This window comes from Diprion similis, chromosome 10, assembly GCF_021155765.1.
Source record: "Diprion similis isolate iyDipSimi1 chromosome 10, iyDipSimi1.1, whole genome shotgun sequence".
Taxonomy (NCBI): Eukaryota; Metazoa; Arthropoda; class Insecta; order Hymenoptera; family Diprionidae; genus Diprion; species Diprion similis.
In genome coordinates, this window is record NC_060114.1 from 17,629,129 (window position 1) to 17,647,500 (window position 18,372).

The window sequence follows — 18,372 nt, forward strand, 5'->3', positions numbered from 1 at the left end:
GATAAAAGAGAACCCCCCACCCCCACCCCCCTGTTCCCACGTTAACCCCGTTCGCGGTTAACGGCTGGACATCCCCGTTACGCGTCCATATTTATCGCGGTACACACAACACAACACGTACAATAAACTTGACCTCGGGGGGGGTTGGTGTGTTTCGAATCGTCGAGTTTTTCTCAACGATTGTCAATAATCGACGTCGTCGTCGTCGTCGTCGTCGTCGGTTACATATTATATACAGTGACGTGCACGTGTGTATTATTAATAATCTTCGTTCATCGTTGTGTGGTTGTTGAAATTTTTATTATTTATATATATATATATATATATTTTTTTTTTTCCTTTTTTTTTATCTCTCCATCATCGCAATATTATATACACAAGTTTTTCTCTACTTAACAATCAGCTGTGTGAGTTTTATTTTGAAACTGGTTTATATACACGTTCGTCGAGAAGAAGTATTTAACGAACTGTTCTTAAGGAACAGCAGCCCCCTGCAGTAACACGGACTATCATTAAACACCGACTGGGATATCTCGAGAGGAACGGTTGTTATGTGAGTAGAAAATCAGAGGCACGCATGTATATCATCGTGTGTCCCATTCGTAATTCGTATTACCTTTACTAATCAAGCGCTGCATATTATTATTAATAATAATAATAATATAACCAGTACCGTCGTCGCTTCGTCGATTGGCAATTGTTACACATTTACATCCCTGACTCAACATCGTGTTACCATTATACAGAGGGTTGTGCCTAGCTGCTAGTCTCTCTTTCTCTATTAATTATATCCTCTGTAATATCCGTCGTTCGATTTCTCTCACTGGACGCGTATGTCCTTATTTTATTACGTATCCGTGGTTTCCAACGCAGCACACGTACTAGTTGTCTGTGCAGTGAAACCCAGCACGCTAGCTTGTGTGCGTCGACGTCGGTGCGTGCCTGCTGCTTGCCTGCGTGCGTGGTGCCGGAGAAACGAGGACACGGCTCTAAATGGTACACGGGTTGTTGGGTACTAACCGTTCGTAACAAGTTGCCCCTCCTCTGCCGCCGCCTCCCCCCTCCCTCCCTCTCTCCCGCCCACGAAAACCCGCCGCCGCCTTCTCATCCTCGTGTTAAAAACAACGCTGCGCTGCGCTGCTTCTTGGCTTATATACCTACCTATGTACATGATGTATCTACGTATATGTACCACCTACTATCCGAGCGAGTGGTGTACTCACGTCGCGTTGCGTCGATCGCTATTTTATCCAACGTCAATAGGAAGGTTGTTCCACCCACCCCCCGACCTTTGTCACGCGCTCGCATCGGCTTCCGGAGACTGTCGGTAATTGTTTCCGTCGTCGTCACATACCTACCCCTTCTGTGCTTCTTCGCAGGCACGGATATCTCAGATTCTCTCTTCTTGTCCGCCCCCCGTTTTCGAGCACGTTGGGTCAACCGGGTATTATTATTCTGCTTCTCCCTGTTTCGCTCGCTCGCTCGCTCGCTCGGTCAGTCAGTCAGTCAGTCAGTCAGTCAGTCAGTCATTTGGTCTGTCGATTAGGGAGAGTGACAGACAGGTTGACAAAAACCTATTTATTACCGATTTCGCTTTTTACCGATTTCGAAACTCACCGCGCAACGTTCTAGTTCACATTGAGTAATTTATAATATTCTTTATACGTAACTTGTGGAAACGGGGGAAACTGACGAAAATGCTTCCACGTAGCCCGCTGTGTATATGTATATATACGACGATGACGTTGAGCCTACCATTCCTCGTGGCCGTGCCTCCCCCTCCCCTCCCCTCCCCTCCCCTCACCAAATGAAAATCAGGGAAAGTTTCACAGGCTTGATCGAGCAGCCGTCGTGTCCCCGTTTACGAGAGGCGCGACTGGATCGCTGCTGAGAGAGGGAACGAGGGCTGCTTTTCTCGTCATCGTCCTTATTATTATGATTATTTTCGTCGCTGTTGTCGTCGTCGTCGTCAGTCATGGTCTCTCACAAAAGAAGGAATGCTAATCGAGGGAACGCGGATGATGAGAATCCAGAAGCTATAGCTAGAGAAGATCAACAAGATGGAGAGGAAAGAGGGTTAGAATATGATTGAGGAAAATTTATTTTGTTGTTATTGATTTTGTCTTCTCTCGTTAGCTACTGATCTGTAATAATCATGTTGATGTTATCGTAACGATTCACGATGTGGAAGAAGCGTTGTTTCGCAATTTTAGAACTGTTTGAATTTTAGTAAAGCGTGATAAAAGTAAATATACTTATATTTTGAAATTCTAGTTCCTTCAAAATTATTACAAAAGTAAGAAAATAGCGACTTTTTTATTTACTCGACGTTTCGTTACGATATAACGTTACCTACTTCAACCTTGTGATCTGTAAGGTTGCAGGGATTCAGTTGCAGCAGATAGTCTTCTTCTTCTTCTTTTTCATTTTCTTCATTTTCTTCTTCTTCTCTTGGTTTCGTTGCGTCGAAATCTTGACCTCGAGAGGCGGCGCGGGCGGCGAGAGTGCGCGTGCGCGATTGCATCGTCCGTATGCATGCACATCAGCCACCAGCAGCCGCAGCAGCAACGCCAGCGTTCGTTCTCCTCTGCACTCGTGTGTGCACTTCCGAATGCCACATAACCCAGATACCTACCGCGGGCGAACACCGCTTCTCCCTCCTTTTCTCCCCACCCCCCCTCTCTTTCTCCTCATCTAACGCCGTTGAAAGAAGAGAGAAAGAGAGAGATTGAAACCAATGTTTTCGACCAGGTTAGTAATCGAGCTCCCCTCCGTCTAACTGACAAACTTTGACTACCAAACCACGTTCGTCGTGTCGTGTGGTTGTTTATCACTAGCTCCCTCTCCGCGCCCTTTTTTCCCTCCACCTTTCACTCTCTCTCTCTCTGTCTCTTTCTCTATTTCTCTCCCTCGTATCTCGATTATCATCGGTGTCTAGCAGTTGACAATATACTCCGTCACTCGGGAGAAGATTTTCACTGTAAAGACGAGAACTTGTCACGTGCAATTACAATTGTAGGTAGTATTTATCAGGCAGTGACGAACCTCGAGCTAATCCATCGCAATATTTCAACCACAAGGTGGAAGATGAGAAGAAATAGACATGAAGGACTGTGACGACAATGAGCGCGTGTAATTTCAAATTAAGAAAATAGTAATAATAATGATAATAATTGCCATTCTAAAACACTTGTGTAAAATTATTATTGTCTTTTTCTTGTCTGTTTCTCCTTCATCTGCAGCTTATTATTGGCGCCGACGAAGTTCTCCTTTATATTGAGGATGAAGCTTGTAACGTTATTGTAATGATTCACGTTCCGTTATTTCATAATTTTTTAAGAATCTCTGAAAAGCAGTAAATTAAAATAATAAAGCTATAAGCGATAATTTGTATTTTCAGAACTTGGCCAACTTCAAAGTCATTACAAAATTCCAATGCAGTAACTTTTTGTTCCAATCTTTTGTTAGACTAACCTTAATAACTTGAAATTCGTTCCTTCATCCCCAATATAAACTCCTGAAGATGCGTCTCTTTCTTTTTTTTCCACTTTTCTCGCAAACCACACCGGCTGTGGTGGACCCTCGGATTGAGACTCTTGTCTACAGGTATTACATTGCTTGCGTATGTATGCGTGCGCACGGGTATATGTGTATGTATTTTGCGCAGGTCACGGTGGACGCTCCTCCTTTTCCTCCACCTCCACCTCCACCTCCACCTCCACCTCCTACTAGTACTACTACTACTACCACCACTACCACTACCACTACCACTACTACTATAACTCACTCCTCCACGCGGCGGAGCTCACAGTGTGGAAGTAAACCCGCGATTAGCCATACAACGCAATCTATTGTAAGAGATAGATTAGAGATTGTAGTCGTGTATTCAAAAGTATGTTAGGTTTGATATTTAAATATCCTAAATTCATGTGAACATGTTCTACATTTCGCATTGTATATATGTACTTACGTACATAACGTATGAGGCTGAAGCTAGAAGCCAGCATTAGCAGCCAAATCTTCTAATGTTCATTCGAATAAGGTAGCGAAGTCCGAAAATAAAAATTTTCTGAAATACCTTCAACCTCCAATACTTTTATAGAATTATGAGGATAAAACTGTACTGTATTATTGTATATCTAAAAAGTTTAACACGTTTGGTTGCTAACTCTGGATGATGCTTGTTTCCGCTTCGTCATATATAGGGTAGGGTGGGGCAAAGTGGGTACCTTTAAAATTTTTGATATCACAAAAAATTTGGGGGCAAACTGGGCCCCTGAAATTTTTTAAATAACAAGGGGTAAAATTAATCACCCGAACTTTTTATCAAATATAAATTATTCGGAAATCATAATTACTCTAAAAATTTTATTCTGATTTTAAGTATTATTTTCTTAAGGGACCCACTTTGCCCCGCTCTCCCCTACGTGTGTAATGAATAATTGAAAGGAAAAAAATGAAAGGGCAAAAAAAAAGAATATCGAACCTTTGAAATCGGGTAACTTTTTGCACTGGTAAATAACAAGGTTATCAGATTAATCGTTGATTGAATATATTTAATATTTCTTTTTCTATCGAGAAAACGTAAATTATAATAATTATAATAATTAAAAAATTTCACAAATGTGACTGATTGTGAGTTTGAATATCTGCACTTTTGTTAGATTAAATTCAATTTTATTCCAATTTCTGCATTATACCTAACAATATTACCTAATATTGAACAGGATCATTTATTATCAAATGTTGCGTCAGGGTTATATTTATAATACAAATGAAAATATTCAATATATATATATAGAGTAACTAGAGGTTTGTGTGTTGTTTTTGTTTTTGTTTTTTAATTCAACCTCGTTATGTATTCGACGATAAGGTTAGATAATTAATACATATCGATTGCAGGTGTCGAGGATTGATAACAAAAAGAGAAAGGAAAAAAAAATGAAAGAAAAAAAAAAACACGTGTGACTCAAATAACTAACCTTGCGTTAAAAATCCTGAGACTTTTTACTACGAAAGTTGTCATTTTTACACTCGATAAATTTTCTCGGAAAATTTCATCAGAAGATGGCATTTGGGAATCAAGCTTGTTTCTACTCATTAAATGCACAGTAGTATACTTATAACAGGAGGTGAAAGCGTCGTCGGTCAGATCGACGACGATAATCCGTGTTTCACTGAATCGCATTATTAATTTTGCTTCACGATTGACCGAGACGATTCATTAGCTTATGTCTTCCCGCCGAAGGTCTTATGCAATAATGAGTCGGAAAATGTGGAGTTGAAGATGAAACTTATTTCATCGTCTTCGTCGTTCTTCTCTCCGTCGCTTTTGTCATTATCGTAGTTGCTGCATGGAACAACAATGAATCCTGTTTATCATTTCCTTGTTATGATCAAGGTATATTGGAACGGTCAAAATATTGAATTTTCGAAGACGCGATTATCTATTTAATCATAGATGTATAATAGGAGTTTTTCAAAATCACGATAATCGAAAAATGTGTAAAAACGGAGGCGTAACGTATAGGAAAGTCAATGTACTGCTGAAAGCCAAAATGTAGAAGTTTCGGAAAAGTTTAGACTAAAATTGCTCACATTTTTAACCTCTCATTTGTGTACTTTCACCTTGCTACGTATATATTAATATAAGAAATTTTTTTACATAAATAAAAAGCGATTTTTTATTTTTCGAAAATATCGGTATCATACGTCTTTATACCTTTCAACTGATTATGAACTAAAAAACGATGCACGTTTGCGATGGATTCACGGATCCAATATCCCCATACATAGGCAGTATGATCCTGAAAAGACGAAAAAGTTTGTTCGTTTTTCGTGCTAATCAATGAATGTCACACGACGACAATTCACCACCGATAAGCGGAGAATGCACATCGAGACATGATCTCGAGATACGCGAGCAACGCTGCATTCTGCGCCCCGACGCCGAGGCTTTGCTCTCTCTCTCTCTCTCTCTCTCTCTCTCTCCGCGAGGCGAAGGAGTATCTATATGGCGTGACGTCATCCACGCAGACCGCGCGCATCATTTTTAGACTCGCTGCACACACGAACAAAACACTATCTGGGATGCAACGCGGCGGGAACAAAAGAGAAGAGAAGATAAGAGAAGAAAGGGAAGAGAAGAGAAGAGAAACGAGCGTAACAGTGGAGGACGCGACGAGAATCGGCGGACCGATGTTTTCGCAAAAGTTTGTAGAGTTGCATCGGCGCCGCTTTCCCTACGCTGAGTACTGCTCGTTTCGAAAACATCGATCGCCACTAGGAGAGACGGCCGAACTACGTGTTTCTTACGTTTCTTTTGGGGCAGTGCTTTTCGGCTTTTCTCGGCTTAACTCGGACCTCATCGGCGACATGGTGGAACCTCTGTGCGCCAGACAGAGAGGCACGAATTGCTCTCGGGAACAACAGAACCTGGCGACTATGGTATGCAACTGTGGACCGAAGCGAACCGACAATCCCCACCACCATGGACTGACTATAGAGGAACACCTCCAGGGGGAGGAACAACCCCCGTGTGTCTGTTCGACGCGTAGCGTTATGTACGGTCCGTTCCTTCGGAAAGCATTGCTATTTGAGAATTCAATTATTTGTTGGGAAATCGGAGGGAATTGTGGATTCGTTTCTCAGGATTCGGAGGGTCAGAAAGTGTAGATTTGATCTGCTGTACGAGGGTCGTAATGTAGAATTATCGAAAACGAGATGATTTTGTCTAGCTATAGTTTATGTGGAAAGGAATCAAGGTAACATGTAGAAAAATCTTTGAAAAATTCTACGAATAATTTATAAAATCATTCGGGTGCACAAATATTGTACATAAGTGAAATATAAAATTCACGTTCGATGAAACGTCCAAAGCATGCGATAATAAAATATTTCGATATTTTGACATTTCGATATTTTTGGCTTGACGAATTTACTATCACTTTTCTGCATTTTTATACGTATTTATATTTCTCGACTCTCTACATTTTCGTATTATACGTATGTATAGGAATTGAATCATTTTATTTTTGAACGTTTGATATATTTTTACCATTCTGTCAGTCGAATTCCTGCACAACACTTTTACAAATGGAACAAAACGTGTTTCAATGTTTCTTCCTTTGTTTCGATTTCTTCACGATTAAACATGTAATAAATTACTTTATACATCTGTTATATATATGTATACATACACAACACTTTATTGTTTCTAGTTAATTTTTCTTTTCAATTCTCTCACTATACTTCTGCCCTCGTAACTTCTTTATCATCATCATACATGTATACTTTTTTTTCTACACTTTATTACACATGCATTTTAATCCCCTGGCGATATAACGAAAGAGAAGTTCGTTATCACGACGTGTTACGACCACATTTATTACAAACACATACAATATGCCGATAATCAGGATTTCAAAATTCTCGGAGTCACTGCGGCTTTGCCACAGAATGGTCTATATCCTGCACCTCATGTTTAGCTACGGTGCAGGAAGCGACTAGAAGCCTCTTCTGCCGGCGTCTTCTCCATTCGTCAATTCTTCCTCGTTATTCGGACACGGTATCCATATCTACTGCACACACACACACACAAACACCATGAATACGTATTTCTATGTGTCTACTTGTGCTTAGATACACCATACATACATACATACGTGATGCGGCGGCAGAAAGTGGCCAGAAAGTACCTGCCTTGCATGCAGAGGAGGAGTATAAGGTTGAAGAGGAGCCTGAGGACAGCGGGGGGGGGGGGGGGGGGGGGGCAGGAGGACGGAGGACAATAGCCGAGGATGCATTTTTATTATATCGCTGCCCGGTGAATTTCTAATGCCGTGGGAGTGGCAGCGCCTCCTGTCTGCCTGCCTGCCTGCCGCGTGCTTCCAGGCAAAACCGGCTACACGCACTCCATCCAGTCAATTCTCCAGCTTTGGCTTCTGCCTTTTGCCTTTCCTGCCATGCTTTTATAAAACTTCTTCTCTTCTACTTCACCTTTCGCTGAGCACCTGCAAATCTTGAAGGATGATGAACTAATTTTTTTTATATTGCTGTCATCTTTCTTTCAAGTTTGTTGTATACATATATATATATATATATATATATATATATATATATATATATACTGTATCGTCTTTGCGCTGCGGTATAACCCGTGTAAATAAATAATTCGTGTTCCGTAGCGTAATCGCCGCTTTTTTTTATTTAGATGCGGGGATTGGGAATAGTCGGTGCGGCTTTTGAACTGTACACCTATCGACGTGGATTCTGACCGTTCAAGGCCGCCTGTGTCGTCTGCTACGCAGGTTGAATAGGTGGTACCGGACGGGACGACACTGGTGGCCTTGAATCCGCTAGAATCCAACTTCTTATGTGTCCCTCTACTTGATCTTGCGCGCATAGTTTGTACGTTATACATCCTGCACGATGGATGTTTGTACATGTATATGTATATCGCATGATGTATGTTGTTCGACGAGCGTTGGTGTCCGCATCAGGGAAGTAGGAGGTCGCGGTCATACCTACGCACGCACGTATGTTTCACTATGTGCCCATTTTCATGCACGAGTATCGATGTTGCGAAGATGATATGGTGTAACAGGACGGGGGAGACACGGCTTGTATAGATGTGTATTTGTATGTAGAACGACATAAGGTGTACACAACACTCGTGGTGACACGCGGGCTTTACTGCAGGCTGGTTGAACGAGTCAAGGCCATCTGTAAGTAGCTCAAGTTCAGCTAATACTATCGTATTACAATATACGTATACGCTTCGCTGATTCTGGTGCTGCTACTGTTGGTCTTGTTGTTGTTGTTGTTGTTGTTTTTGTTTTTGTTTTTGTTTTCGTTGCTGTTGCTGCATCCGCGTAACGATGCGTTGTATATTATTCCTGGTTTGAGAGGATGAAACATAGAGAGAGATAGATAGATAGATTGATGCATAGGTAGACAGATAAATGAATGTAGTTAGATTGAAATATAGGCGGACGGATAAACTGAATGCAGTTAGATATTAGATAAATATAGGTAGATTGACGAAAATAGTTAGGTAGGTAGATGGATTTATTTATTTCATATTATCTTCAAATATGTTGTTTGATATGTAATAGATAGATAGACAGGTTGACATATAAATAAATGTAGTTAGATCGAAATATAGGTGGACGGACAAATATAGTTAGATGTGTAGGTGGGTTTAACAAAATACATCACGTATTGTATATATTAATAATGAATCTCAAAAGATTCATTTCTTTATCGTTGATTGATTCGTAACCTACATAAAATTGATGTTTTCTATTTTATTCGATCAAAAGTACCCGCATAATATTGACTTTGAGAGAGTATAAATCTTTTCGTTCTTTATTTTTTCATTCATCTATTAAGTTACTTTTCTTTGTTTTTCTTCACATTTTCCTAACGTTACGAAACGCTGTGTATAATTCAAATTCACCTTCCGTTCGATGTTTCTTCTTAATTGACGTGACGTGATTTTTGTATCACGCTCTATCGCGCGGAGGTTCGAGAGAAAGAAAGAGAAAGAAAAAAAAGAAAATATAATTAAAAAAACATAACGTGCAGGATATATGCAGTATATGTATATAATATACGATCGCTGCGTTGATGAATGACTGTATGAGAATTATCTCTCTTTTTCCCTATCAAATGGGTCAGGTATAATTATATCTATCTATCTATCTATCTATATCTTATATGCATGCACACACACGTACACACAGTATCTACTATGACACACCTCGCACCAAAAGGCGAAGGCAACTTTCATGATATACCTCAAGTAACCGGACTTGCTCGTGCACCTTAATACCCCCCCCCCGCCACCTCCATCACCACCACCACCTTCACTCAGCTACATGCATTTATATAATTATACAGATATAATATGAATGTGCAAGTGTTCGCCTGTGCAATTCATACACGTATTTATATACAATATATATATATACGTAAACGGTCGATCGGATCTTCCGGATCTCCGAGTATCGCCAGTATATGTATAGGTATACATACATGCATTTACATACGTATGCACCTATTATACGTACACACGTATTAGCTGCAACGCACAGGGGCTCGGGACACCATCGGACGCTGGTGTCGTGCTGCGTGATACGTATGCATATGATGATGCTGCTGCCATGTGACGGAAGAACCCCTATTGCACTAGGAGGTAGACCGTGCACATATGTATTTACGTCGAGGAATATACCGCGTGTTGCTGCTGCTGGGCTATACAGAAAAATTTAATGTGAAGATGTATGTACGTGTATTCTATATGTGTACGTAGTATACATACCATACATACCATACATACCATGGGTATATACGTAGATATATATATATATATATATATATATATATATATATATATGTATGTACTGCACTCATGTAAATAGTCTCTCTATGCGCGAGGCGAGGACTGCCATCTGTCCGGAAGTAACTTCGACGACAGAAATATACCGGGTGACGCGGCGGTGGCGAACTGCTTATTCTTCTTGCGTGTGTATATCGATGCTGTTGCTGCTGCTACCGCTGCTGCTGCATCCGTAACTCGATATCCCTTCAAGTGCAATAAATCGTTTTAACACTAGCGTGTATGATATATAGATATTGAATTACATAGAGTATGGATGTAATACGAAGGTACGATTATACGTGTATAGGTATTTATCACGGATGCACCGGACATACATACTTCCGGAAAAGGGAACAATTACAGAATCGACACTATTTTCATTCGTCGAAATTGTAAAAACGCAACGTTGAGGTAACGATGCAGTTTTTGTCATATATTTATACTCGTATGTACGTATAAAAATATATTACTATTAAGAAACTTTGTAGTAGTCGGAGAAGTTCAATTTTTGACGTATCATATTTAAATAACGTTTGCTTGTTGATCCTATTGTATGACGTTATACTAGATTATTTCACATAGTATAGTGCCAATGTTGCCAAATAACAAATTTTCATTGAAAATTGTGTATAACTGTCGTACAATATGTCGTTTTCGATAATCGATCATCTCTATGTGTTTTCATTTTCAAACACTGCGAGCAGCTTATACTCGTCGAAATGTCGTCAACATCTTACCGCGATGAATGAAAAATCTCTAACCGCCGTTGTTATTCAAGTTCCTAAATTATATTATTTTCACACAATACAACGCTTTAAACGAAATACACGCAACAATGATGATAATATCAAAAACAAAAACAAAAACAACAACAAAAATAATAATAATAATAACATTCACCAAGACCTTGCGCAACAAATAATCTCGCGTATGTTGTAACATATATATCGTAACCACTTATTAAAGCTGTAGGAAAACGCACATGTCCGCAGGGGCAGGTATAGGTGTAAATGCATTATAAATGCACGCACACATAACTTTAAATGTAAGAGGGAGGAGTAGGAGTAGGAGTATGAGTATGAGACAGCAGTCGAGTGGCGCAGGGTTCAGCCCCTTCGGTATTAGGTTCGCCCTTGAAAATTCTCTGGGACAAAAGAGAAGAAGGGGCCCCCAGGCAGCCAGCCAGCCAGCCAGCCAGCCAGCCGGCAAACAAGGCGAAGAATAACTGCACCGGCGGTGGCGATTACTACCCAGCTACTTCGGAACCACCGGGAACGAAAGGGGGCGAAAGAAGAGGGAGCGAAACGACGCGGACGACGCGACGACGGGAGAATCCACGTTGACGCAGGTCCGGTCGGCCGACAGACCGACAGACCGACAGACCGACAGAGCCTTCCTTACGCGGTGCCCTCCTCCCCCCCTCCCCCCTCACCACCTATTCCCTCGTGCACTTGGCGTACGTATATGTGCAAACTCATGGGGGCAGAGGGGAAAAGGGAAACGCCGCGACACGTGCATGCTACGACGATACCCGGGGTATATTTTTGAAATTCAATCCTCGTACAGGACGAATTGAATTAAATGTACATACAAGGGCGAAAGGCTTAGGGCGAAGAACGGAAGCCATTTTGGTTTTTTTTTTTTTTTCTTCTTAATATTTTGTAGGCGTTGCCACAGTTTAGGTCGAATACTTTAAACTTTCTACAGATATTATGATACACGTTGCCCTCGATATTTGTAGGTTATGGATTATGCTGATTGTGCGGGTATTTTAAACGTTCAATTTATAATGAGGCGTTGGAAGTATTGAGGTTTGCGGGACCGTCTAATACATTGCAATATTCGAATTTGTGCTGTTCGATAGGAAACGTGGAATCGGACAGGAACGATGGGATACGGTATGGGAGAGAAACGATGGAATTAAGGAGGAAATTGGAACGGTAGAGGAACGATGGAATATATATATATAGGTTTCGGAATTGGGAAGAGGGGAAAAAAGGATGGATTAGATTAGAAAATTAAATGGGACTGGGACTGGGAATGGGGTGTGAATTTTGAACGGGAGAGCAGAAAGGGTGGAATAGAGTGAGATGAAATGATGACGCAAAGGCGCGGCGTGTTTGTAGAATGTGTTGTGGTGGTTTGTTAGAAAATTGTTTATTACATTTAACAGTGACTCAGCTATTACCTTTCCGCCTACGAAAGTCCTTAGCATGGAAATATGCGTGTGTTTTTTTTTTTTTTTTCGTTCATGTATTTCAACCTTAGAATATGAAATAAGAAAATACCAAGAATAAAATCGATGTACGTACCTGCTCATAATCTTCGAGAGCTTTCGCAGAATGACTGTAATAATCGAAAAGAAAATCATAGTAATGCCTAGAGTTAGATCTAAAATCGGAAATTACCTTTTTACTTACAGATAAATAATATTTAGGTTAGGATTATTATTATTATTTATTTTCGCGGCGGGGGGGGGGGGGGGGGGGGGTTACCGGTCATTTTACAGAAGGGAAAAAAAACGTCGACATAATAATTAAAAAAAAAAAAAAAAAAAAAAATTTCTTTTGAACATACATCGGTCACTCCCTCAATTTTAATCATCATTCGTTCAGAAAGGAAAGTTATAATCGTTATGAAATGTCTTGTGAAAATGAGTATTTTCTTGGTACAGACGGAAATAATGTTTTATTTGAAAATTTTGACTTGACCCATTTAACTCTGTCTCCATTCGGTATACACTTACTCATTTACTTATATTTGTAACGCACATACTGTCCTACCTCTGCAGATTATTTATATATAAGTTTCAACACACGCGATGGCCCAATAGGACACAGACACACATGTTCCGTACGTGTAGGCACATTTGTATATATACATATATATATATATATATATATATATATATCTTATCATTTGAGAATTGAAATTACAACAACCGGGTCATATCATCGCGGAAAAGTTTTTTTTTTTTTTATCTTTTTTTTTTCTTTGTTTATATCGCATATTATTTTTCATGAAAAGAAAAAAAAATTTCTTTTGACCTAGTTTAACTAATAAGACATCGTGACGTTGTTTTGCACAGCTATATGGTTAGTCAGCAGTTATTATTATTATTATTATTGTTGTTGTTGTTATTATTATCACATATTATCACTATATATAATTAAAGGATAAAAGTGGAGCAATTTAATTTAGAATAATTGTTTTTTCCGGAAATGCGCGCAACAGCGGCAGCGGCAGTATATTATGTATATGTATAATACGTTTACTACGCATTAAAACCATCGTGTATAATATATATATATATATATATAACACCCGATGGAACGCAGCTATGCGCGCACGATCGAACGTGGGATCTGCTGCATCCCACGGCTAAGGACGACAGCAACAGCAACAGCAACAGCAGCAGCAGCAACAACCGACGTGTTTAGTAACGATGCCGCGGCGCCGCGACCGCGTCGAGAATCGCTAACAATGTTCAACTCTTCCTTCTCGTTTATGTGTCGTAAATACTCTGTATAATTTACGATATGTGTATGGATGCACCGATGCATGGTTATATGCAGTATGCGTGTGTTTATATATGCGATATGCACCATGCGAAACGACCGCCTTGTGTTATATACATTATAGTGAATTCCTAACTACTGCATAGTCGGTCGTCTTGTAAAATTTAATGCGCACGCGCTATAATTCAAGAACGGATGTTTGACAGGGTGACCAAAGGTCACTGAAAAAAAAATGAAAAAAATTTTCACAGTTGTATATTGAAAACAACGCTCAATAACAATTGTTGACATTTTTTAGGTTAGATACCATAGCGGCGAACTGTCGTCTGAACTTTCGACGGTTGGTTAGCCTGGAAAACAGTTGTCACTCTCGGATTTTAGCGCGTGCGCATTTAACTTTTAGGCCGCCGACGGAAGATCTAAATATGGGCGCTGTGAAGTAATTCATCAAAACTATGTAATCAAGGGTTTTTGAGGTCGCTGATCACGAATCTGAACTCGAAATTCCGATATTCAAGATGGTGGACTAAAATCCGAAAACTTACTTCATTTGGATGAAACTCGAATTTGAACTCGAAATTTCAAAATTCATCATGTTGGATCCAATATGGTTGCATAGAGTGACTTTTTGGATTTTTTTCCCGCCATATTGGATCCGCTATCTTGAATTTCGAAAATTTGATTCCAGATTTCAGAATTTTTTTTATATTTTCATCAAACACTCGATACATAGTACAAAAGTGACAGGCATTCAAGTTTCAGCGTAACGAACATTATTCGGTATAGTTTAAAACTGGCATTAACTCTAGCAATTTTCGAAATATCAAAAATCTAAAAACAGTTTACAATTAAACTCAAATGCGATCTTTCGTAGCGTGTATTAAATACAAAAAAAAAAAAGAAGATAAAGAAGAAAAGAGAAAACATTGGAATCGGTTTGGGGGGGGGGAGGGGGGGGGGCACCGTATGGGTTATATTTCAAGGGTTTCAATTCACAAAATATTTTCAAAAATCTTTGACAGTTGTTTACACCTTATAAGTTTGTGTTAGAATGGAATTTGCTGAAATTCATTTCTTGTTACAAAAACATAACGTACAGTAGACATTTAGTGTTTCGTTCGTGTTGATTTGTATTTAAATATATTATACATAATAATAATAATAATGATGATAATAATAAACCTGGATCGACATTGGTTCGAAAATCTTTTCTCAAATTATATTCCGCTTTCTTTTGTATCTCTCGGATAGACAAAAAAAAAAAAAAAAAAAAAAAAAAAAAAGAGAGAAGCAAGGAAAAGAGGAAGAAAAATTTTAAATTATCGCAGCCCTCTCTCTCTCCTCTGTTCCAGATGGTTGTGGAAGCTGAGCTTTTGGCGGAGGGTGAAAGTGCATCATCCTCTCGCGGCGATGTGGCTCAGTGGCGAGACGCGCGGAGGTGATAACAGCTTCTGACCTTCCGTCTGTTTCTCGTCTGCCCGCGTCGCGTGTTCGACTGCAGTTTCTCTCGCGTAAAAAGTGCGTGCCGTTGTTTATTTTCATTGGTTATTACGTCTCGTTATTGTTATTGTTTATATTATTATATCCCTCCGCCGTTTATCATCATCACCAACAACATCATCACCATCATCATCATCATCATCATCGTCGTCGTCGTCGTCGTCGTCGTCTTTGTCGTCGTCCTGAAGCAATTCAAATTACTCCTCCAACTTGTTGTTTCTTTCTCCCTTTTATCGAATCGTGTTCGTTCTCTTCTTCGGACTCCTTTAGACTCTCTCTTTTCCGCTTTCCTCCCCGTTAGTGTGTAATAAAATTAATCCGCAATATCAGTTCAACCGGTGAATGTGACGCGCGTAATAACGAAAGAAAAAAAAAAAAAAAAAAAGCTCTTTTTAAATCGTTATTATAAACATACAAAGAAACATAGAAACAAAAAAGAAACGAACAAACAAACAAAGTAAAACAAAATAAAACAAATACCTCATCACACCTACAAAGTACCTCTCGTCGTTCGAACCTTCAGCGCAATAGTGCCTAGGCCCTGTAACTAACGTGAAAATAACAAAATAAAAAGGAAAAAAAAAAAACAAAACAAAACAAGAAACAGAGTTAAAGAAAATAGTAATTTAGTAAACTTCGTGACGACATACTTTAAACGGAGAAAAGACGAAACGAACAAATTAATTAAAAACGAAAAAGTAGGGGGGAAAGAAAAACAAAAACAAAAAAAAAACATCATCATCGAGTATGAGTGAGCGATAGGAGAGAGGAAAGAGGCGTCGAATTAGAAAGTCTAAGATACGGGAAAAGTGTGAAATACGATAAAAAGTTTAAATACAAAGGCGGAAAGACAGAGATAAAGTGGAAAGCTATATATATTATATATCGATATCATATATACATATATTTAAGAAAGAGAAAAGAAAAAAAGAAACAACAAACAAACCTATAAACTAAACAAATATGAATCAAGCAAACACGTAATAACAATAATAATAGCCGTAGATTGAAGTGGAAAAAAAGAAATAAACAAAGTTATTGCTATCATAACCGCGACTTAATTCAGGACAGTTGAGTACCTCCAGATTCTATTTATTATAAAAAAAAGAAAAGAAAAGATAAGAAAATAAAGAAATATTAAGAAATACACCATATTATTATCCATTAAAACAGAACAGTTCAATAGTAACGATAAATAGTGTTCACCGATTGCAATATTCTGTACACGTGCTATTTTAATAAATGAAACGGAAAACAAAAATAAATAAACAGTGAAAGGAAACAACAAAAATATTCGTGGTAATAAATGTAACGTTATAAACGGCATACTTATAGCTATATAAAAGTTTTAATATATATCTAAAAGAATAACGATATTAATAATATTAACATTATTATTATTATTATTATTACTATTATTATCGTAATTAACGCTACGACAGAAACTATCAGTGACGTTGAAAAAAAAATCTCGGTTAACTGAACACCCCCTCCCACCGCCCCCCACTCTCCCCCCCACATCGGTCTACCTTAAAGGTGAGTAATCAAAGATTCCTTATGGTAGAATTACTTGTGATTTTACCGTTCTTCGTACGTTGGATGTAAATTTTTTTTTTTTTTTTTTTTTTTTTTTCTTTCCCATAATTGTCACAATTTATTTTTCATCGAAATTTATATGCCGTTACTATTTAATTATTAGATATGTTTTAGTTTTGAAAAAAAAAACAAAAACAAAAAAAAAAAGTATCATGATTTTTCACGGATGTGTGCATGTTTGAAAAAAATTCCCCACGGATATAATAGTACTAGTAGTAATGATAGTAATAATAATGATAATAACAAGAATAATGTTTGGTGATAAAATTTTGACCCGCAGTACGAAGATGTATAGGTAATATTTAAATCTAGACAGGCTTTTTACACAAATACGTGAAACAAAAATGTTACAAGAAATCCGTATGTATAATCTGGTTGTTGCATAACAAGAGCCGTAAAGTAGAGCGGGCACGAAATATATGTTGGTGTTAAAGAGGTGTGCGTGCGTACGTATTCGTACATACGTATAGTAGGTATATCAACGATGTAGTTTTTGAAAATTTGGAGTGAGAATAAGAAAGTATGTTGGCGCGGTTATTGACGCTAGCGTGTTTCTTGCGTGGGCTTCGTGCTGTTCAACCTTTGTGTACACACGTATACATACATATATATATATACCGTGATATACTATATCCGGCGGTAAAGAAATGTCCCTAGGAGCCCACCGTTAACCGAAGGCTCCTAGGGATATTTCCTGACAGTCGCGATTGGTATTGCATCAGCTGCTCATTGTCAATCAGGCGGTAAGAAAATTTCTCTAGAAGCCCGCCGTTAACCGAAGGCTCCTAGGGATATTTCCTGACAGTCGCGATTGGTTATGCGTCGGCTGCTCAATCAGGCGGTAACTGTCGGCCAATAAAATTCGAACGACTTGACGCACGTGCGTAAGGTGTGCACTTTCCTCATGGACACACGATATATACATGTATATGTACTGGGATAAATACGTGATTATACATTTATCATTTTGCTATATCATTGGATTCTCATTTTTTTTTTTTTTCTTGTAAACTTGGCTTGATTTCTAAACTAACTGATTGTGAATACAGATTCTTATAGGATATTTTACGGTCTATAAAAAAAAAGTACTGAGATTAAATTTTCTTGACTCTAATGAATCAAGAGATGTTCGTCTATGAACACTGAGCCATCTTGAATCGTGTGTACATGCAATTTCAACAATTTTTAACCAATCAGAAAATCTTTGACTCTACTCTCATCGTATAATTACTTTTGCCAATTTTGTCGGGGGGGGGGGGGGGGGGGGGAATTATAATAATACGAGTATAGGTTTCACTCGGTTCATTTGGTATTGCATAATATTTCATTCCTGCTGAAATAGCTGTATTTTACTACATAGGTGTGCACATGCGT

At 38.8% G+C, this 18,372-nt stretch overlaps 1 protein-coding gene across 1 annotated transcript in view; it reads left to right on the plus strand.

Moving 5' to 3' along the window:
- Nucleotides 1-350: 350 nt before the first annotated feature.
- The window catches only part of LOC124410788 (ecdysone receptor-like), a 71,686-nt gene continuing 53,664 nt past the window's right edge, over nt 351-18,372 (plus strand). Inside the window, exon 1 of the mRNA XM_046889403.1 lies at nt 351-553. The gene's annotated coding sequence lies outside the window, so the exon portion shown is untranslated. The remainder of the gene's footprint in view (nt 554-18,372) is intronic.